This window comes from Podarcis gaigeae, assembly GCF_964106915.1.
Source record: "Podarcis gaigeae genome assembly, chromosome: 2".
NCBI classification, from domain to species: Eukaryota; Metazoa; Chordata; class Lepidosauria; order Squamata; family Lacertidae; genus Podarcis; species Podarcis gaigeae.
This window is the reverse complement of record NC_139679.1, coordinates 37,352,066-37,374,053: the sequence shown is the minus strand read 5'-3', so window position 1 is coordinate 37,374,053 and position 21,988 is coordinate 37,352,066. Positions and strand designations below refer to the sequence as shown.

Here is a 21,988-nt window from a genome sequence, read left to right as displayed (position 1 = left end):
CTGTTCTCATCCTGAAGCAAAGTTCTTAACCTGAAGCACTATTTCTGGGTTAACAGAGTCTGTAACCTGAAGTGTCTGTAACCTGAAGCGTCTGTAACCTGAGATATCACTGTATATATTCTGGATTTAACAAGACATGGGACCCTCACCTGAACCTTCTCCAGCTGAGGAATCACACACCTCCTCCCTGAGCTAGAAAGCCCCATCTGGACTGTGGATTCTTGCCTGTCTTCCCTCAGAACTGACAGCTGTAAGTTCTGGGGTGATACGTCCCACTTTTCCACTTGGGGCAAAACAGGAGGTGCCACTGTGCTCTGCCACACCACCACCAGAGGGACACTCACCACCACTGCCCCTGAGAACTGCCTTGCATCCCAGACCACTTTCTCATCCACCCCTTGATTGAGATTGAACTCAAAAAAGTCTTTATTCTTTTTTAACTTCCTCTTCTACTTCTATATTGCTTAATACTTCTTCATTCAATCTCCATCGACATTGTGATCTCACCTCCCCATGTACGATTACCAATATTGTGATCTGACAAAGTCCTTGGTGATTATTATTTTTTGTTTTGCTCTTGGCCATAATTCTTCCCTTACACCCCCACCTTTCCTCCTTACTCCTCTCTGTCTCTACCTATCTACTCTCCTTCTTCACTTATTATTATTTATTTATTGAATTTATATACCGCCCTATACCCGGAGGTCTCAGGATGGTTCACAGAAAAGATCAACATAAAAACCACAATATATATAGAATCAAAATAAAAACAACCCAATAACACCCGCCCCCAAAAAGCCACATTTTAAAACGGTATAGATGTCAATCAGATCATCCAAAGGCCTGCTTAAAAAGGAACATTTTTGCCTGGCACCTAAAGGCACCAGGTGAGCTTCCCTGGGGAGAGCATTCCACAGACAGGGAGCCACTGCAGAGAAGGCCTGTTCTCATGTTGCCATCCTCTGGACCTCTCGAGTAGGCGGCACATGAAGGAGGGCCTCAGAAGATGTTCTCAGGGTCCGGGTAGGTTCATATGGAAAGAGGCGGTCCTTGAGGTATTGTGGTCCTGAGCCATTTAAGGCTTTATGGATCAAAACCAGCATTTTGAATTGGGCCCAGAAACTAATTGGTAGCCAGTGCAGTCAGATCAGGATTGGTGTAATATGCTCACTGTCTTGCTCCAGTGAGCAACTGGGCCACTGAATTCTGAATTCTGCACTAGCTGAAGTTTCCAAACCTTCAGAGGCAGCCCAACGTATAACAAATTGCAGTAATCTAACCTTGAGGTTACCAGAGCATAGACAACACTAGTTAGGCTATCCTTGTCCAGATAGGCCGAAGCTGATGGAAAGCACTCCGGGCCACTGAGGCCACCTGAGCCTTGAGCGACAGCAAAGGATCCAGGAACACCCCCAAGCTATGAACCTGCTCCTTCAGGGGAAGTGTAACCCCATCAAGAGCAGACAATCTCCAACCCATCTGGTCTAGGGAACCACACACTAACAGTGCCTCAGACTTTCCTGGATTGAGTTTCAGGTTGTTGGCTCTCATCCATTACGGAGGCAAGACACTGGTCCAGCACTTCCACTGCCTCACCTGCAGAAACTGCATTTCCTCTTTCTCTTTCTTCCACCTCCTCTTGTTGACATCCTACTAATTGTCCAAAGTCTTTTTTATATTGTCTCACAAATGATCTGGCTTTCATTACTTCCACACATCGTTGTTTATTTCCTTTACTTACATCATAGAAGCCTACACAATACAAAACACTGTTGCTGCATGTAGGTATTATTTTATTTGTTTTTTATCTTATATTTTGGAAATGTACATCCAGGGGTTTTTTTCTTTAAATTTTTTTGGGGCCCCCAAGAGAGTAGGGCCCGAAGCTATAGCTTGTTTAGCTTATATGTAAATCCTGTACTGCACATGCCAGAGCAACCAAATGAACAAATCAGAAATTATTATACATTATCTAGCAAACTTACTGGAAAGTGAAGAGGAAGAGGCCAACAGAGCAGTGGATAAAATTTACAGAGTGAAATCACCTTGTGCAAAAAGTAAGAGATTACCAGTCAACTGTCTAGTGATATTCAATTCCAGAAATTTCAAGGATAATGTACTGCAGGCCCACTTTCGGAAAGGACTGGTAATTCAGGAACAAAGAATCATCATCTTAAAGGAAATCCCGGTAAGACTTTTTTTTTAAAAAAAGGAATTAATACAAAATCTTGACAGAAGAAGAAAAAGGTTTCATTCCAGTGGGAATACCCAGAGGCAGTGTCGCCCGCCCGCCCCCCAAAAAATTGGGATGTACATTTCCAAAATATAAGATAAAAAACAAATAAAATGTACATACAGCAACAGGGTTTCGTGTTGTGTAGGCTCCTATGATGTAAGTAATGGGCCCCGCCTGCTAGCCTGCTCCCTAAAATATCACTGGTTTGCTCATTTCTATATATATATATATATAGGGTGCCTACATTCTGCATGGATTGGTTGCATGGCAACATGTACAAGTGGCTTTAGATACCTATTAGGTCTATAAATCACCATATAGCATGTGTTCAACACAAAAATCAGCAACAATTTGTTGTTGACAAAGGACAGCTGGATATGTAAAGGGCCCCCTTACCTTCAGTAGCTTAAATGGTAAAGGGACCCCTGACCATTAGGTCGTCGTGGCTGACTAGGGTTGCGGCGCTCATCTCGCTTTATTGGCTGAGGGAGCCGGCGTACAGCTTCCAGGTCATGTGGCCAGCATGACTAAACTGCTTTTGGCAAACCAGAGCAGCGCACGCATTTACCTTCCTGCCGTTTATCTACTTGCACTTTGGCGTGCTTTCGAACTGCTAGGTTGGCAGGAGCAGGGACCGAGCGACGGGAGCTCACCCCGTCGCGGGGATTTGAACTGCCGACCTTCTGATCGGCAAGCCCTAGGCTCTGTGGTTTAACCCACAGTGCCACCTGCATGCCTTTTTTTCAGTAGCTTAGGACCTTTCAGTAGCTTAGGGCCTCATCAAACCTAAATCCGGCCCTGGGCATGTGTCATCATCAGTCATCGTTGCTTTTTGTCAGCTTATTCCTTTGCTCTCTTCCAGTTCTGTTGCAATAGTTACTCTCCCTTGTCCTTGAGTGCAGCTTTTGTTTTGTCTAAGTTATTATAGATTATAACTCCTAACTTTCTCCTTAGGTAGAATTTGGGAATGCTCAAACATAAATGATACTGGCCCTTATTAAAATATCATTCTTTTAAAGTCCAGTTTATCAACTATTTGCAGATCCCATTTACTGTCTCTTTTTTCTTTTACAAAGTTTTTTTTTGTCCTGCTTGCACACAAATAATTTCCAAATTGTATTAATTTAATTGTCCGTTTTCCCCCCCCCCATGCTTTTATGCACAGAGATGAGGGGTAAGGAAGTTGCCTTGTCTCAGAAAACACAAGGTATCAAATACAGTAGTACCTCGGTTCGCAAATGTAATCCATTCTGGAAAACCGTTCGACTTCCAAAATGTTTGAAAACCGAGGTGCAAAGTGCTGGCTGCAAGTTCAATTGGAAAAATTGAAAAACATGCAGCGGAAGCCGTTCGACTTGCGAGGCGCATTCAAAAATGGAAGCAATTATTTCCGGGCATTTGGCATTCGAAAACGGGAACGTTCAGCTTCCGAGACACTCAAAAACCGAGGTACCACTGTAAATCATAAGTGTCTTATTTTTTATTCTTATGTTTCTTCCTTAACGCAAGTCTGTCTTCTGAGTTTTGTGCGTCCTCTTTAGACACAAACAAAAAGGGAGTGCATGGGGGCTGTTGTTACATTCTAATGGTAAACTTTCCTTTCTCATACTTTCTCCTATTTGCTTGTCCTGTTTATGGGTTTTCAACCTTGTAAACATTTTTGCCCCAGGTGAAGCATGCAGGGGGTATCCAAAGCATCCATTGAGGATCCCAGCCTGTGTGGGTGTGTGTACGCAAATGTGTGGGTGTGAGTGTGTGCCAAACTGTGTCTTTGACTGGATCTAGACACGTCAAAGACATGTTTCAGTTAAACGCGTAGCAAACTTTGTATGAGAAATTGAGTAAAAGCACAAACAGAACTCCACAGCGCCATCTGGTGTCACTTGAGTATCTGAGGTCAGGCAGGAATTTTGCACATTTCTAGTGCCATGGCACTCATAAACTCAAGTCATCACCCTTTTGTTTCTTCTGCTTCCCTGGATAGGCAGCTACCACCCTATGCAAGCTTATTGGAAGCATTTCCCACTGTGTATTTTCTGGCTAGATCCCACACCATACATATAAAGCCCATGACTTCTCACCAAAGAATCCTGGGAACTGTACTTTAAGGGTACCGGGAACTGTAGTTTGTGACAGGGAAATCCAGCTCCCAGAATTCTTCGGGGGAAGGCATGTACTTTAAATGTGCATTAGATGTACTTTGAATCTATGGTGTGGATGCGCCATCACAGCTCAGAAGAGACCAGCAGAAATCAAGCTAATTATGATTACTTTACTTTCAGGGGCTGCATGATTTACACAACTGGGTCTAACTCAGTGGTTTTCAATGGATGGGTCAGGACTCATTAGTGGGTTGCAGCCTGATCCAAGGCAGGTCACAACAGAAGCACTACCGCCATGAACGTATATGGTAAAAGATTAAGAAATGGACCCCCCAAATGCATGTTTGAGTTAAAATAGGGTTACCAGACGTCCCCAGTTCCCGGGAACAGTTTCCGGATTGCAAATCTGTCCCTGGACAAATTCCGTCCCCAGATTTGCAAATCTGTTCCCGGAAACGTGGCAGCGGCAGCCTCAGCAGCCCGGAGCCAGCCTGTTAGTGCAGTTGGCTCTGGCTGGCTTCAGGAGCTGCTCGCTGCCGTGGCACCTGCCACCTGCCCGTGAGTCCCGAGCCTCCCCTGATCTGTCAAAACAAAGGGGTGCGAAAGAAGGGCTTTGCACCTTTATACATTATGCATATGCTTGGGCCCAGGGTCTTTTGCCTCACCATCCCCACTACCGACTCCCTGTTGCTTCTCAGCTTTAAATAATAATAAAAAAGTGTCCCCAGATTCATTGAAAAAAATCTGGTAACCATAAAAAAGTAAGTCTTGGATCTGAAGAGGTTGAAGACACCTGATCTGACACACTTCGTATGTGCAAATCCAGTCCACAAGCCTTTTAATAAAACAGGTGAGTAGGGGAAGTGGTGTGTCTGGAGACGGCGTCCACAACATCTGGAATCAAAAGCTGCACCCGATTTTCCACCGAAAACTCGCAGGTAACCGGGCGGGAGCGCGGCAGCCACGCCCCGATTCCGTACCGAGTTTGGCGCGCAAAAGCGCATGAAAGCGCAGGGCGGCGTTCCGAAGCAGCGGCGCGTCTGGGGAGCGGGACAAACCGAATTGGCTGCGAGGGGCCTTTGGGAAAGCGGCGGCGGCGGCTCCCCGAAGCCACAGGGCCCTTTCACCTGCCGAAGAGGGGTGGCGCCCTTCCCCTTCTCCCCGCCCCCTCGGCGCCTCCGCCCCGCTTCTTCCCCAGGTAGAGCGTCGTCGAGGGGCGGCGCGCAGGCTCGGGCGCTTCCTCTCCGGCGGCTCCGGGGCGGGGAGGGAAGGCAGCAGAGGGAGGTGCTCCGGCGACCCGGCCGGGAGGTGGTTTTGCCCTCGTGTTGGGCGAGCACGCCTCGCTTCCTTTCCGCCGGCTTCCTTGTTTGACAGTCGAGCGGGGCAATCCGGTCCCTCCCGCCGCTCTCCGCCCCACCCACCTACCCGCCCGCCCGCCTGCCTGCGCCCTTTTCCCAACGGCAACGCGCAGCCTGAGCGCTGGAGGTGGAGGGTCGGAAACAGATGAGTGGAAGAAAGGCGGGCGCGCGGGAACGGCCTGGCGACTCGCATCGACGGCGCTGAGGCGGCCGAAGGCAGCGCAACTTCCGCGGGGTCGCCGCTAAGTAAGTGTCTGCGCGGCTTGCTCCCTTTCTCTTTGCCCCGTCTGTTGCTGCTGGGGCTGCTTCTTCCACCGCCTCCTCCTCTTCTCTCTTTCTCCTTTCCGCTCGCCTGTGTCACTTGCTTCCTCTCTGAAATACTTTCTTGAGTAAGTGTGAATGGTTTCTTGCCTGGGTCCTCCTTCGCCTTTTTTTTGTTCCCGCGCTTCCTCCCCTTTCTCTCTCCCCGCGCACCCGCCCCTGTCCCGACAGTGTGTATTTCTGGCCATGTTGCAAGGCTGCGTCTCCTTCCTCAGCCTGCCTGTTTCCCCCCCGGGGATGAGGTGCTACTAAGGCAGCATGGATGCAGCTTGGAACTTCCCTCATTTCATCATGCACTTGCCTTGGGCCTTCTCTCTTCCTTGTCACTTCGCTTCTCTTTCCGCCCACCCGCCCCGAAGTTTTATTCCACTGACAAACCAGCAGATCTCTCCCCCCCAATTCTTTCTTTCCCCCAACTTTTCTGTAAGTTCGAGCAGTAGGAAACCTCTAGCTATGGATAACACATGTATGCCATGTTTATTTACTCAGAAGGTGAAAATAGTTCACAGTGAAAATGTATGCCATATTTATTTACTCAGAAATAGGCTTGATATCTGCATGGTTTACTTCCAAGTAAGTGTACAGAGGGTTTGCAGTGCTGGTTGTGTCCTCGTTCGTTTTATTTCTCATATGTTAAAGTATTTTTTTTATAAGCCAAATATCCTGCTTTCTATCACCATGCAAAAAGGGAAAATAAGTCAAGGCGGCCTTTAGCAGTAAAAAATAAATAAAAACAGAAGCACAACATACATTAGGCCACCATCCTGATAAAACACAAGCGGTAACTATGTTAGTCCATTGCAGCAGACACAGCAAAAAGGTCTGTGGCCTAATTTTGGAGGGGGGAGAACAGCCAGGCAATCCTAGCAGAGTCTTGTGGTGCTTTAAAGGCTCATTGCTTCTACAATCCTAGCCATGCCTCCTCAGAAGTAAACACTATTGACTGCCATGGGGCTTATTCCCAGATATGTGTGTTTATGATTGCAACTTTTTATGAAGCAAGTTTCTGTGAACTAGGGTCCACATCATCAGATGCATAACACAAGGAGCTACCGATTCCAGCAAAAGCAGCAATTCAAAAGGCCAGAACTAAGATAGAGATAAATAGAAATAGCATTTACTTACCTGCAGAAGATTAGCTTTTTCATGTACAGACTTTTTAAAAAGTCTGCAATGCAGGAATCTTTTCCCCAATGTGGGGCTCAAACCTATGACCCTGAAATTAGAGTCTCATCAAAAATCCCAAAGTTGTATACTCATGAGAAGGTCATGGACACATCCAATTGTATGCATGGTCCTTTCCTTGCAATTGGGAGCCTTGATTAGCCAGTGTTTCCCATTGTATGGCAGAGCCCTTTGTGCATAGGACCCTTTCTTCTTAATGTTTTACATGGCATTGCAGAGGGCTGTGCTAATCAGGGGTGCTCTCCCCCCCCCCCACATTCTCAGTGTACAAGAAAAACATTTGACCACTTATCTGCTGCATCCAGTGCCAGATAACTGCATAGGATTACAGCCTATTAAGTAGAGCGGGTTGGTGCTATTGCACTGCAAAGTATAGGTTGAGTCATTGAAGCATCCATTTAAAGTAGATACTCAAAGAATCCTGGGAATTATAGTTTACCCCACATACAGAGCTACAGCTCCCACTAACTACAGTTCCCAGGATTCTTGGGGTTGGGGATAATGTGCTTTATATGTATGGTATGTATGCGGCTGAAGATGTGTAGCCATGATTGTCAGATGCATTATTTACAAACTCATGGGAAAGTCTTTTGTGGAAAAGGGCAGTCATGGTAGAGAAATGAGTGTGCAAATTTGCTTCCTTTATATTGGCATTCTTTATGTTGGCACAAATCTACATCCATTATATCTAGTGGTTAGACGTTATAATGCTATTGCAAATATTGCACAACTTAGTACATTAGGCTGATATCACAAGTAATACCTCTGTAATGATGGTGCATTCTAAACCGTACCCAGTTGGGGTTAGGCATATCTCACTTTGTGGTGAATGTGTGTTTTTGCACTAGGGTGGAATGACTATGAATTACAACTCATCAGTTCTGTTATCTGCTCCTTGAAGATTACAGATGTTTATCATGCTGCATATCACTGTTGTCAGTGCCAAGACCGTATGTGTTACTGCAAACACTGCCTTGTCAATGGTCACTGCAATTTGATTTTCTTATACATAATTATATCTGATCTTTTAGCATTTGGTTTGACCTCATTCCTCTCTGTTCCCATCCCACCCAGCTGTGGGTGTATGTGTATCACACATGCCTGACAAGTTAGAATTATGCTTCATGCATTTGAAGTGGACTCTGGTCCTTGGAAAGTTATCGCAAAAAATTGCTCTTGCCTTTCAGGTGGTATAATACTGTCTTCTTTTCTAAAACAGGTATCACCAGCCCAGTGTCTGCAGATACAGTGGTACCTCGAGTTACAAACACTTCAGGTTACATACTCCGCTAACCTGAAAGAGTTACCTCAAGTTGAGAACTTTGCCCCAGGATGGGAATGGAAATCATGTGCCAGCGGCAGCAAGAGGCCCCATTAGCGAAAGCACGCCTCTAGTTAAGAACAGTTTCAAGTTAAGAACGGCCCTCCGGAACGAATAAAGTTCATAACTAGACATACCACTGTACTGGCTTTCACTGGTGCCCCACAATCTGAGCTTTCATTTATTTACAAAAGGCAGTCTCTAGCCCTCGTAGAATGGAAGTTGGGGAACAAAATGTGCAGGTACCTTCTCAGTGATTTCTGTGAAATGAGAGTGTTGTGACCACCTTGTATATTTTTCCTGGTACGGAGGAATGCTCCCTGATGCCATGAGACAGCAACAGTATGTGTGTGTGGTTGGAAGTGTAAAATCAATATTTTGTGATTTCCACAGCTAGGACTGTGGTAAGACATAGCTTACCTCCCATAGCATGCACAAGGTTGTTGAGGGTGGCTGTCTCTCTGATTTTGTGTTATGTCACACCCATACCCTATTTCGTGACTTGCACCCTCACAGTCTCTCAAAATTCAAAATGGTCCCCCTGGTCCAAAAAGGTTGGCCACCTCCTGTCCTGAAAAAATTGTAGAAATCTGAGTCTTCCACTAACAAGGCACTGAATCCTGCCCACTGTTCTTCTTGCTCCTGTGAACAGCCTGGCTTCTGTGTTCTGCACTAGCTGCAGCTTCTAGACCCGATACAAGGGCAGCTCCACATGAAGCACATTACAGTACAGTAATCAAGCCTTGAGGTTAGCAATACATGTAGCACTGTGGTCAGGCTTTTGTGCTTCAGGAATGGCCACAGCTGGAATATCAGCCCGAGTTACAGCGATTAGAGATACAGCTACTTTAGCTTGTTAAATTACTTGTGTTGTTTACATCTTCCTTTATGTGAGCTTGTAGACTTGGGGTTTTTAACAGCTTTTTAATGGGGGCTTCAAGAACTCTTACAGGGAATTTCCTAAATGTGTTATTGAAAGCAGAAACTGCAGTTTGGCAAATGGTGCAAGTCTGTGAGTTCCAAAATACACCATTTATCCTTGTTGTATATTGCAGTTTCACTTAAATATCCCAAGAAAGCGCTTACTAGAGTCTTTCCTGCCATATGATCATTGATCTTCAATGTCACCTAATAATATTTCTTAGCCTTTGGACAAGGCCAGTGAACTTAAATAAAATCTGCCTTTGAACCATTGATCTTCAGCAGTAAAACCAGTATTAACCTAAAATATATTACTAAGATGCTGCTGTAACGTCTTGTTGCTGAAGTATCTTGTACTGAGATGCTGTAAGGCTGTAAATGTTCATTTTTGTGTGATGAGAGAGTCATGCCCGAGATCACTAAATGAAACTTGGTGAGATGACTACATCTGATTTGATATTATGGCTTTCGCATTCTACAGTGCCTGGAAAATGAACTCATAGCAGAAAAGTGTGGCTTGTGATGCAGCGGAAAACTCCCTTCCTGCCATCTGGCCAGGAACTCTGCCTTGCTGTTTTGTGTATGTGTGTGTTTAACAGATCATTCGCCTGTATCTGGGATGTGCCTAGTAGAAGCTGAAACCTAGATGGATAGACTGCATTTACACTGGAGATGTAAGTCCTGAATGTTCATGATTCTATGTGTTGGACTAGGTCAGTGTTTCCAAAACTTGGGTCTCCAGCTGTTTTTGGACTACAACTCCCATCATCTCTAGCTAGCAGGACCAGTGTTCAGGGGTGATGGGAATTGTAGTCCAAAAACAGCTGGAGACCCAAATTTGGGAAACACTGGGCTAGGCCTTGCGGGAGACCAGGGTTCAGACATCCACCCAGTCACGAAGCTCACTGGATGACCTTCAGCCAGTCAGCCTAACTTGCCTCACAGGGTGGTTGTGTGGGGATTAAATTAGGAGGGGAGAAACTCTGTATGCTATCTTGAGCTCCTTGGAGAAAAAGGTGGTATAGAAATGCAATACAGTGGTACCTCAGGTTAAGTACTTAATTTGTTCCAGAGGTCCGTTCTTAACCTGAAAGTGTTCTTATCCTGAAGCACCGCTTTAGCTAATGGGGCCTCCTGCTGCCGCTGCGCCGCTGGAGCCCGATTTCTGTTCTTATCCTGAAGCAAAGTTCTTAACCTGAAGCACTATTTCTGGCTTAGTAGAGTGTGTAACCTCAAGCGTATGTAACCTGAGGTATCACTGTAAATAAAAAATACTGGATTGTTGGCAAGATTGAGAGAATGCTGTTCAAAAGTGATATGAACAGTTTTAAAGTTCTCTATAAATACTTACTACCTGCTAACTCTCGCATACAAAATGGTCCTTAGCTCTCAAAAAAAATATTGAGAAATGACTCTAAGAATGAGAACCAGGAAGAGTGCAGAACAGTGGCTTCCATCACCCATGAGCTCTTACTAAAAGTAATGCTTCAGGGCCTAAGCTGTGTATAGCAGCTACAGTGGTTTCTTCCATTTGGTCAAACAGCACTTTTGATGGGTGCTGTCTGTGAATTCCATTGATTATAAGGCTTGCGGCTTACACCCACTGCTTAATGACCAAAAGGCTTCTACTGGGTTCCATATAAATAGAAACCTATAATGAGCAATTAATATTAGGCTATTAAATGATGCTGAATCATAAGTGCTTCTGCTTGGTGAGGCTTTGACCTATTCATCAGCCAAGCCCTTTCTGTTTTTTCCAGAGCTGTGGAGGAAACTGTTGCTTTCGGTTTACTTGGGCATGTTGTGAAACTGGTAGAAAAGTCATCTTGTCTTTGAGATCTCATTTGTCTTGAACGTTCTGGGAATAATACTGTAATGCTTTTACTTATTTTTTAGAAAACCCACTCCCCTTTTAATTTTCCCTTGTAACTTAGACATCATTGGTCTGTTTGCCATATTAATTTTTAAATGGCCCAAACAACATTCTGCAGAATTGTTACATCTGACAAAGTGGACTCTAGTTTACTGCATGAAAGATGTGCTCAGTGTGCCACAAAAATGTCTTTTTTTTAATTCAGCAGTGTTTTTCTTGCCTACTGATTCTGAGTTATTAGAGAGGGTTTAAATAACTTTTTCTGTTGCATCACATACCCTAGGAAGAGCAAACCATGACCCCCCCTTTACTTGCAAAGTCTAACTTCCCACTTTGTATTAAAAACATATGAACATGCCAGCTAGTTCTCTGTTTTCCCATTCTGTGTGATTACACTGAGGAAGAAGTTGTGTGTAGGGTATTTACCAAGACAATGCAACACTTCTATCTTAAAGCGGGGGTAGAGAACCCCCATCAGCCCCAGCTTATGTTCAGGGACAAGGGAAGTTATAGTCCAGCAACATCTGGAAGGCCACAGATGTTCACCACTTGTGTCTTAAAGGCTTTTGGATCTCATTAGGATAGTGGCAGGGTTTGCCACTGTTACTCTGTAGTGTTTGCATGTTATTTATGAATGATGTGAACACCTTTTAGCTTGGAAAAGGCCAATGAAGAAAAACTTCCTTGTGGTGCCAAATGATTCCTTCATTTTCCTGTTTGCTCAGATGAGATCAGTATTTTGTGCACAAAAGCTCAAAGAAAGAATGAAGCTGACAAGATTCCTCTTTTGTGTAGTATTTCCTGCTGTTCTTCATACATGCATAAAAAGGAGCAAATACAGAAAACTCCAAAAATTCACATATCCTTGTTTTTGTAGCCCCAGCTTAATAGCAGACAGTGTTTATTAAAACAAAAACAAAAATGTATTACATTTTTATCCCACCCTTTCTCTAGAATGCTCAGGACATGATCAGTCAGGCTCCAGTTCTTCCCTGCCCCTATGATTCTATCTCCCATCAGTTCTAGCTAGCATGGTCAATAATGAGAGATTATGGCAATTGTATTGGAACATCTGGATGGCCCATGGTTGGGTAAGATTGCCATTCATGGTTCTCCCCCCCCCCCATGCTTTGATTGTGTTTACACATTTCAAAAATGAGCAAAATTAAACCTTTCATGGTTTAAATCAAAACAACAAAGTAGCAAGATTACCCCAGTGAACACTACCATTAATGCCACATTTTTTAAATAATAATAATAATAATAATAATAATAATAATAATAGTTCCAACAAAATATTAAAAATACAATAAAAGAAGAAGAAGAGGAGGAGGAGTTTGGATTTGATATCCTACTTTATTACTACCCTAAGGAGTCTCAATGTGGCTAACAATCTCCTTTCCCTTCCTCCCCCACAACAAACACTCTGTGAGGTGTGTTGAGAGAAGTGTGACTGGCCCAAGGTCACCCAGCAGCTGCATGTGGAGGAGCGGAGACGCGAACCCGGTTCACCAGATTACAAGTCTACTGCTCCTAACCACTACACCTTAACATTAAAACTTCACAAAACACTGACTAGTGAAAACAACTCAAAAGATTTTTTTAGAATGAAAAGGTCCCCAGCTAAACGCAGTCTGATAAGTGGGCTTCAAAGATGAGTTGCTGTGTTTCCTTCAGCGCTTGGTCAGTTATGCCATCTTTTCCAATCTGGCCAGAATCTGTGGTCCCAGCAAAGTGGACAGGAGCTGAAACAAATTAGGATATGACCAAAGGGAGAGCCCAGTTTGCCAGACACCCAGCATGATAGAACCAATCTTTATCGTGGAATAGAATTCTAGCGTTTAATGTGTGTTGCAATATTGCTTTCCTAACTGGTTTTTGCAGCTTTTCTGAAAGTCTGTCAGTGCAAAAACTCCTCCCTTCCTGGGAAGTCAGGCACTGTGCTGGCAGCCTCATCTTGTTAGTGACAGGAAGCTGACTCTGCACAGACCTGTCATTGTGCAAGCTGAATATCCTGGGAGCAGGTAGAGACAAAATGCCCATTTCCAGCAAGGCTGTGGACATCTGTGCATTCAGGTCTACGTTCTTGACAAGGAAACAATGCCTATCTGATGATCAAATCTGTGTCTTAACAGTAGAAAAGCATATAGCAGGAAATTTCTTAGGAGATGAGGGGGAAAGTTTAAAGTTTCTAAAACTGGCTCGTCAGTAGACCAGTTTCAACACAAACTGTGTCTGCCCTGGAAGAATACGCATGTAAAAAATTAGAGCATAAGATATCCGTGGATGTTTTTTCCCCCCGGAAAAATGCATGAGCAGAGTGGGGGCAGAAGTCTAGTGTTTGCTTATTACAATATGCATTCTTGTGTGATGTTTGGCACCTATATCTTGAGTTTCTAACACTGCTTCAGCTTCGAGCTGCAAAGCAGGCATGGCGAAGATGTCTTCTACAGGCCATTCTGTTAGGAGTCAAAAATGCGGGAAATTGCCTTGGTGCTTGCTTAGCCTTGCCAACTGTTTCACAGCCTTGCAATTCTGTGAACAACATGTACTAATGGAAGTTTTGGATGTGGTTGCCCTCTCTCTTTTTCCTCTTCTTCTTCCCAGAGCCATGCAACAGCTGCTGGACTCCCACCCTGAATCCCCAGCAGGCTCTTGCATCTGCCTTCTTGCTTTCCAAGGGGTGGGTGTTCGCTGACATTCTCCTGTCGGATTAGGAACTTTCCCCCTACACAGCTGTGTTTTTAAATTGTGTTCAGCGGCTGGTGGAAGAATCCTGTGAACTTCGTAAGCAAGTGGTACAGAGGGTATGGTATGTTCAGATGCGTTTTGGGGGAAATTCTCTTTGTTTGCTTCCACTCTCCGCTTAGAAGAGTGTGGATAATTACAGCGCAAACGTTTGTAATGGCTTTTCCATAATATATGGCTGGTCTCATATCTGGAAGCAAACGATCCACAGTGTAACCTGACCCCCTCCCCAAACATTGCAGGTGGGGGGCAGTGACAACTGTATTCTGTTTCTAGAAGTGAAACTAGCTTTGGTGGGGGATGGAGAGCAAAGGAAGGCATGTTGCTCCATAATGGAGAAAAATGTCCCAACAAGGTTCTCCATATATATATATATATATATATATATATGCTTTCGTAGATTTTCACGGGTACAGGAATGCAGGTTTTGGTGTCCTCGGGTGTCTTCCCGTGTAAAAGTTGGGGTGTCTAGGCGACGTTTCGACGAGGTCTCACTCGTCATCTTCAGGCTGCCTGAAGATGACGAGTGAGACCTCGTCGAAACGTCGCCTAGACACCCCAACTTTTACACGGGAAGACACCCGAGGACACCAAAACCATATATATATATATATATATATATATATATATATATATATATATTTGGTACATTATTCCTAGTTATGTATATTGTTGGGTTAGTGGTAGAAGGATGTAAAGTGGTGTAGCTAAGAAGAAACTATGAATGTGCTTCCATATTATATGCAATGTATTTAGTATTTTAAGGGTTCCTCCAAACCTGAAACTTAAGTAAGCACAAGTACAGTGGTACCTCAGGTTACAGATTCTTCAGGTTACAGACTCTTCTAACCCAGAAATAGTACCTCGGGTTAAGAACTTTGCTTCAGGATGAGAACAGAAATCGCGAGGACGAGGCGCGGTGGCAGCGGGAGGCCCCATTAGCTAAAGTGGTACCTCAGGTTAAGAACAGTTTCAGGTTAAGAACAGACCTCCGGAACAAATTAAGTTCTTAACCCAAGGTACCACTGTACTGAGAATTCTAAATTTGAAAAGCTTCTGTTAAATATTCAGTTATATTTCTTTTTGAGAGCTGTTATTGCAGTTGAAATGCATCTGACTAAAATTCACATGAGACTTGCACATAAATCTACTTGAGTGTGTTCAGAGAATTCTGGGCTTCTCTTCCGCCATGTTTCCTGTAAGCTTCCCCTTTTCCTGTCCAAGAGAAACTCGCTACCACAACCTGCAGCATATTCATCCTACATGCGCAAAGCTAACTTAGTCCCAGCTTTCCATGTCTACCTGCTTCTACTGCTAGCATCTGAAAGCCTGAAAAAGGAGAGGCTCCTGTTCTGACCTGAAAGTGTCCAACTTTTCTTCTTAGGCCTCACTAACTGAATGATGTTGGCTTAGGTGGAGGGAGGGACACAGGAGAGGTGGAGATTCATAATGACAGAGATTCTCCAATAGACATCAAGACACCTTCCAGTGCAAACCTAACCATGGTCTGCTCAGAAACAAGTCCTACTGAATACAATGGGACTTATTCCCAGGTAAGTAATCTTAGGGCTGCAGGCTTTGTTATTAGGAAAGTTTAGAACACCTCCATGTTTAATGGTTATATGTGCGGTCTTGTTCTGCGTTTATAACAACTTTGAACTAATACTGTACCCCAGAGGGATTTGTGGTGACTTGGCCCCCTCAGGGAGATTTCAGGGTCCTTTCTTGAACTTTGAGGGATTTTTAAAAAAATGCAAGCATTCAGCCTGTTTACTTGTGTGGCAATAGAAGGAAAAGCAGTACAGTGGTACCTCTGGATACATACGCTTCAGGTTACAGACTCTGCTAACCCAGAAATAGTGCTTCAGGTTAAGAACTTTGCTTCAGGATGAGAACAGAAATCGTGCTCCAGCGGCGCGGCAGCAGCAGGAGGCCCCATTAGCTAAAGTGGTGCTTCAGGTTAAGAACAGTTTCAGGTTAAGTACGGACTTCCGGAACGAATTAAGTACTTAACCTGAGGTACCACTGTAGTTGATATCCTACATCTCCCCACCCCCCACCTCCTGGTCTTCCAGCCAGTGCGTAAAATGTGATATTTTTATCTTACAGTTAAACCTCGGTTCCCGAACGCCTCTGTTACCGTACGTTTCGGCTCCCAAATGCCGAAAACCTGGAAGTAAATGCTCCAGTTTCCGAACGTTTTTCAGAACCCAGACGTCTGGCGCAGCTTCTGCTTGAGTGCAGGAAGCTCTTGCAACCAATCGGAAGCCGCGTCTCGGTTGTCAAACGTTTCGGAAATCAAACTGTCTTCCAGAACGGATTGCCTTCGACAGCTGAGGTTTGACTGTACAGTGGTACCTCGGGTTAAGAACTTAATTCGTTCCGGAGGTCCGTTCTTAACCTGAAACTGTTCCTAACCTGAGGTACCACTTTAGTTAATGGGGCCTCCTGCGCCACCGCCGCACAATAATTTCTGTTCTCATCCTGAAGCAAAGTTCTTAACCTGAGGTACCACTTTAGTTAATGGGGCCTCCTGCGCCACCGCCGCACAATAATTTCTGTTCTCATCCTGAAGCAAAGTTCTTAACCTGAGGTACTATTTCTAGGTTAGCGGAGTCTGTAATCTGAAACGTCTGTAACCTGAAGCATCTGTAAACCTGAGGTACCACTGTATTAATATTCAGTACAATCAGCTTTTTCAAATATATAAACCTGTTAATCTATCCTTAGAAAAGTCCCGGCTGTTTTGCATGGGTTCACCCTCCCCCCCCCCCAGTATGTCCATAAGAAGAACCATTCTGGATTAGGTGAATGGCCCATCTAGTCCAGCATCCTGTTCTCACGGGGGCAGACTAGATCATAGCTGTCAACTTCCCCCCTTTTTTAAGGGAAATTCCCTTATTCCGAATAGGATTCCTCATGCAAGCAGGACTTAAGCGCAGCAGCACTGCCCACCTGCAATTCCCAGAAACTGGTATTCAAAGAGCTCCAACAGTTAGGTAGACCACAGCCATCCTGGCTAGCAGCTGCTGATAATCTTTGTTGATTCCTTTTTTAAAGCCATACAAGTTGGCGGCCACCACAGCCTCTGCAGTAGCGAGTTCCATAGTTAAACTCCATGAAGAAGTACTTGGTGACCCCCCCCCCAAGAAGTATGTATGTGCTCCCAAGCCACAAAAGTTCTGGCTGCAGGCTTGGCCCGACTTCTGAGACTGCAGCTGCTGAGCAGCTGGTCAGCACAGATCTTCTCACAGTGTGAGCTGTGGTATGAATAGTTGTGTGCCTTGAAGCCTACCAGCTTCTTCTTCGTTGCAAAGAGCAGAACAAAGAGAGCCTTGGGTCTGTCTGGTTTTTGTACTGTACTGGTTTAAGAGAACGTGCAAGATTTAAGATGGCAGTCCTGTGCACACTTAGCTGGGAGTAAGACCCATTGAAATCAATAGGATTGACTTCTCAGTGGATGCATATAGGACTGCTCTGTAAACCACAGCGACAAGTGTTTCTCCAGTCAAAAGCGTGCCATTGAATTTTATTGATTCCGTCCCGTTCTGAGACACGCAGCAAGAATAGGGAAGAACACATGTTGTGCGAGGGAAACATAATTGTCAAACCAGAAGCATTGGCAGGTGGCCCGGAAACAAGTGTGATATTGGATACTTTTGACATATTAGATTTCTGCTGTTGTGGCTGGAGTTCAGGTGCAGCCTGAAGCCAAAAGGACTGGCCTTGCTCCTCTTCCTTATTGGATGTGTAGAAAAGTAAAAGTTGGCTGCAGTGCCAACCCTAGTTCACTAGAGAAAAGTGCCCATGATGAAGGCCAGTAACTTGGTGGGTAGAGCACCTGCCCTTTCCGTCCAAAAGGTGCCTGGCATTTCCAGTCAGGACTGGAGCCATTGCCAGTCAGTGTAGACAATATTGAGCTAAATCAGGGTTTCCCAAACTTGGGTCTCCAGCTGTTGTTGGTCTATAACTCCCATCATCCCTAGCTAGCAGGACTCACTGGTCAGGGATTATGAGAACTGTAGTCCAAAAACAGCTGGAGACCCAAGTTTGGGAAACCCCAAACTAGACAGATTGCCGGTCTGGTTTGTTATAAGGCAACTGCCTATGCCTGCAATCTGATCGGGCTCTTCAAAGTTTGTGGTTTGGGTGCCCCTTTGAGGGAGTTAAATAGGTCACTGCTGGGACTGTTTTTAATGCTCCAGCACTTTGGCCAGCTTTGCTGTGGCAAGTGTAGGTTGAGCTGTGGGATTGTGTTGAAATTGTTGGGATGTGCACTGATTGGAAACAAAAGCAGTATGTCCGCCCCAAAGCATTTGCAGGTGCAAACAGTATTGGAAATGGGATTGCGTCTAACCTCCCCGATACTGTCAAGACCACAAACCATCACAAATGCACAATAAAAAGGATATCTGGAGGACCCCTATGTTCCTGTACTGCCTCTGGCAGTTGGCAGCTGAGCTCTTGTCAAACACATTTTTTTTTATTATGCGGTTGTTGGTGCTGGGGGATTATTTGAGATTATCTCTGTAATTCATAGGCTGGCATGAGTGCGACCTTATTATATTGGCTCTGACATGAGTGTGACCTTATTTCATTAGCTCTGGGCTAAGCATTGTCATGTGCTATCTGTAAATCTGACCAGCTCTGATTTGCTTGCCTCTGCTGGAACAGCCTGCTTTTTAAATCTGGGCAGGAAGTGAAAGCTGCTATACAGTATGAAGTTGTGCAGTTTTCATGGAAAATATGCCCTTTGAAGAATAGCGTTGTCAGACCCGTTTTTCTCTGCACCCACTCTCTTTTTCTGTAATGGTTAAAGCTTGCCACACAGGCTCCTTCTCCCCCTACCTCTTTCTCCAACCCCACCTCCCTCCCCCAGCTCCAGTGTGACACCCCAGAATGTTCTGAGCAGTCCTTCTGAAGCTCAATCACTTCTTCTGGAGGACTAGAATTTTGGGAAATAGTGGTTTGAGTATTGGGCTAGGGAGACTGGGTCCAAATCTCTGCTTGGCCACAAAGCTCACTGGATGACCTTGGTCCAGTCATTGCTCCTTTAGCGTCAGATAACTCATTGGGTGGTTGTGAGGAGAACAAGAAAGAGGAGAAGGAGACCCATTGGTGCCATCTTGAGCACCTTGGAGGGAAAGTGGGATATAAACGTAATTAAAAAATAAAAGTGGCCACTTGTTGCGTTGGGATGGAAGGAAATGTAGTAGAGGTGATTCTGACAAGTGGCATGCTGTGCCAAGAAGTCATAAAAGTAAGAATGGCCAGTTTTATTTTGTCTCTTTGCGGCCTAGTGAGTTGTCTACATCATGTAAGATTGAGGAGCTGGGCTTCTTGACAAAAGGAAAGCTGGTGCTCTCTCTGTAAAAGAGCGGGTGAGATGTTCCTCAACCAGGACCTGATATTTCTGACTCGACTTCGAGCTCCTGCTGGATAAGGCAAAGGGATTATCACAGCATATCACGTTCTGGCTGTACCAATACATATCAGTGGTAGTAGGGTGGATGGTGAACTTGAAGGGAGACTGTTCCCTGGGACATGACACAAACGCACTGTTAGTAGCTTGCCTTCAGCCCAGGGATGCTCTTCAGGGATAGATGCCCAGTGCAGAAGTATCTCTGTGTTGCCCGAGTTGCATGACGAAGGGATGTCTTGCACAGTGTTTGAACTTTGGTGTACGTGCTTTTACGCCTCACCCCCATATGTTGAGATTGATCTCCTTGTAGGAAATTTTAATGGAACATGGGTGCATGTTTCAATGAGAAGTGATGGGGATTTATAAAGAGGAATTGCTCTTGTAGCTCACAAAGATACATATGCTGAAAGCCCTTCTAGAGTTATGTGTGTTCATTTTTAAAAGAGGAGCTCTTGGCCAGTCTGAGGCCATAACATAGTCAAAATTCTACATAGGTGCAGAGGGAGCTTTCATTCCCCTCTCTTTCAGGAGTGTTGCGTGTGTATCTTCTTTTAGAAATCTAAAAATATGCCAGACCCCTAACACTGATTTTAAATTAATTTTCTGTGAAACCTCCCTCCCTTAAAAAAAAAATGCATGGAACTCTCCCAGAGGTTTTTCTGCTGTGAGGAAGCAATGGGGAGAACTTCCCATCCTATGAATATGTGGAACAAAATGCAAACTAAAGGAAAGCAAAAAAGAACTATGACGTTAATAGTTGTTTTATCAGTTGTGTCCTAGGAACTGATGCGGAATGATACTGCCCTGTCCTGCTTTGGGGGGGGGGGTAGAAAATTGCTGTGGTTTTAGCTATATCATTCTGTTGAGCATGTGTATGTTAATTCCAATGTGGCTGCTGAATGTGTATGGAATTCTTCTGTCCTAGAAAATGTCGTTAAATGGAACCAACATGTCACTACGAAACACAGGACGTGAGTGCTATTTTTGTCTAAACTATTTTTATATGTGATGAATTGATGGCAGAGTCTAATCTAGATTCTGGTCAATTTTTATGGTGAAGCTTTTTCTTTCCTCTCCCAAATAGAAAGGTACTTTGGGATTGTTTAGAATACTATGAAACTCTGGTCAAATTTTATATTTGATGTCTGCATTCTTCTTAGTTCAATTAGGGTCAAGTTTAAAGCAAATTTAAGGTAGTTTGAAAGCACATGACTTCCTCTAAAGAATCTTGGGAACTGTAATTCATCCCTACCAGAGCATCCTCAACAAACTACAGTTCCTAAAATTCTTCGGAAGAAACCATGTGATTTAAATGTATGGTATCAATGTAACCTAGATCACAGATGGGGAACCAGTGGCCCTGCAGGTATTAGACTCCAAGGGTCAGGGATGATGGGAGTTGTAGTACAACATCTGGAGGACCATGATTTCCCAACATTGCAACAGATACTGCTGCTCTTTCCATTTCCTTGTGTAAAAAGGCTGCAGGGTTTTGTTTTTGTTTTTACCAATGGTGATATACTGATTTCAGTTTAAATTAGTGTGTGCATTATTCGGAGCACAAGGTTTCACAATGTTCTCTCTCCCCTTCCCCTTATCCTCCATGTAGTAATTTCTCTGGTTACATTACAAATACTGTATGCTGCATCTTTCTTACATTACATGTAGTTCAGAAAGTGGAGAGTGGTCATCTTGCAATGCTTCTCATACTAGTTGTGACCTGTTTTTTCTTCTTCCCTGCACCACTCTTAACAGTGAGAAGAGGAAGACAGTTTTCTCGTAAAACTTTGATGTCCTAAGACCGAGCACTCTGACTTCTGCATTTCCCAGTCTGACTGGGCTGTAGGGGGTGAAACTGCTTGCTGTGCAGCAAACCACCTCATAACATGAGGCTACCCAAGGGAAGGGTCACCTGCTGCAGCCAACGCTGGTGGGAATTCACATGGCTCAAACTTGGGTCATCTTGCTAATGCAAACACACTTGGTTTTGTGTCTGCACAGGCAGCCCCCTACTTCCCTTTTCTGCCTAGGCTGGGGTTAGTAGTGATGTCATTCTTCCTGATTTCTTTGCACTGTAGGTTATGACGGGACATTTAAAAAGCAAATGCCTTGCTAAGGTCTCTTGACACATATGCACCTCACTCTGCAACTGCCTAGTTTTGTAGTCAGAGTGCAGAACAGGCGGATATTGAGCATAAGCTGTGAGGAGCAGCTTAGCCTTGCTGCAGTCATAAGACGTGAGCTCCTCCAGTGAGTTTCTCGCCCCTAATCACCACAGGAATGCTGGTAGAGCAGGGGTAGCCAACGTGGTGCCCTCCAGGAGTTATGGAACTCCATCTGGTGTTATTGAACTCCATCTGCTGATGGAACTCCTCGTTTAGAACATCATAAGAGCCTGTTGGATCAGGCCACACCTAGTCCAGCATCCTGTTCTCACAGTGGCCAGTTAGATGCCCGTGAGAAACCTGCAAGCAGGATTCAAGAACAAGAGCAGTCTCCCT

General features: G+C 44.6%; 1 protein-coding gene across 2 annotated transcripts in view; it reads left to right on the top strand.

Annotated features, from left to right (window-relative positions):
- Positions 1 to 5,324: 5,324 nt before the first annotated feature.
- Positions 5,325 to 21,988, top strand: part of RHBDF2 (rhomboid 5 homolog 2) — a 59,830-nt gene continuing 43,166 nt past the window's right edge. Inside the window, exon 1 of one of the 2 annotated variants that reach the window (XM_083725822.1) lies at positions 5,325 to 5,942. The gene's annotated coding sequence lies outside the window, so the exon portion shown is untranslated. Of the gene's footprint in view, positions 5,943 to 15,599; positions 15,619 to 21,988 lie in introns of those variants that run through there. The other variant, XM_083725825.1, reaches the window with a different exon arrangement.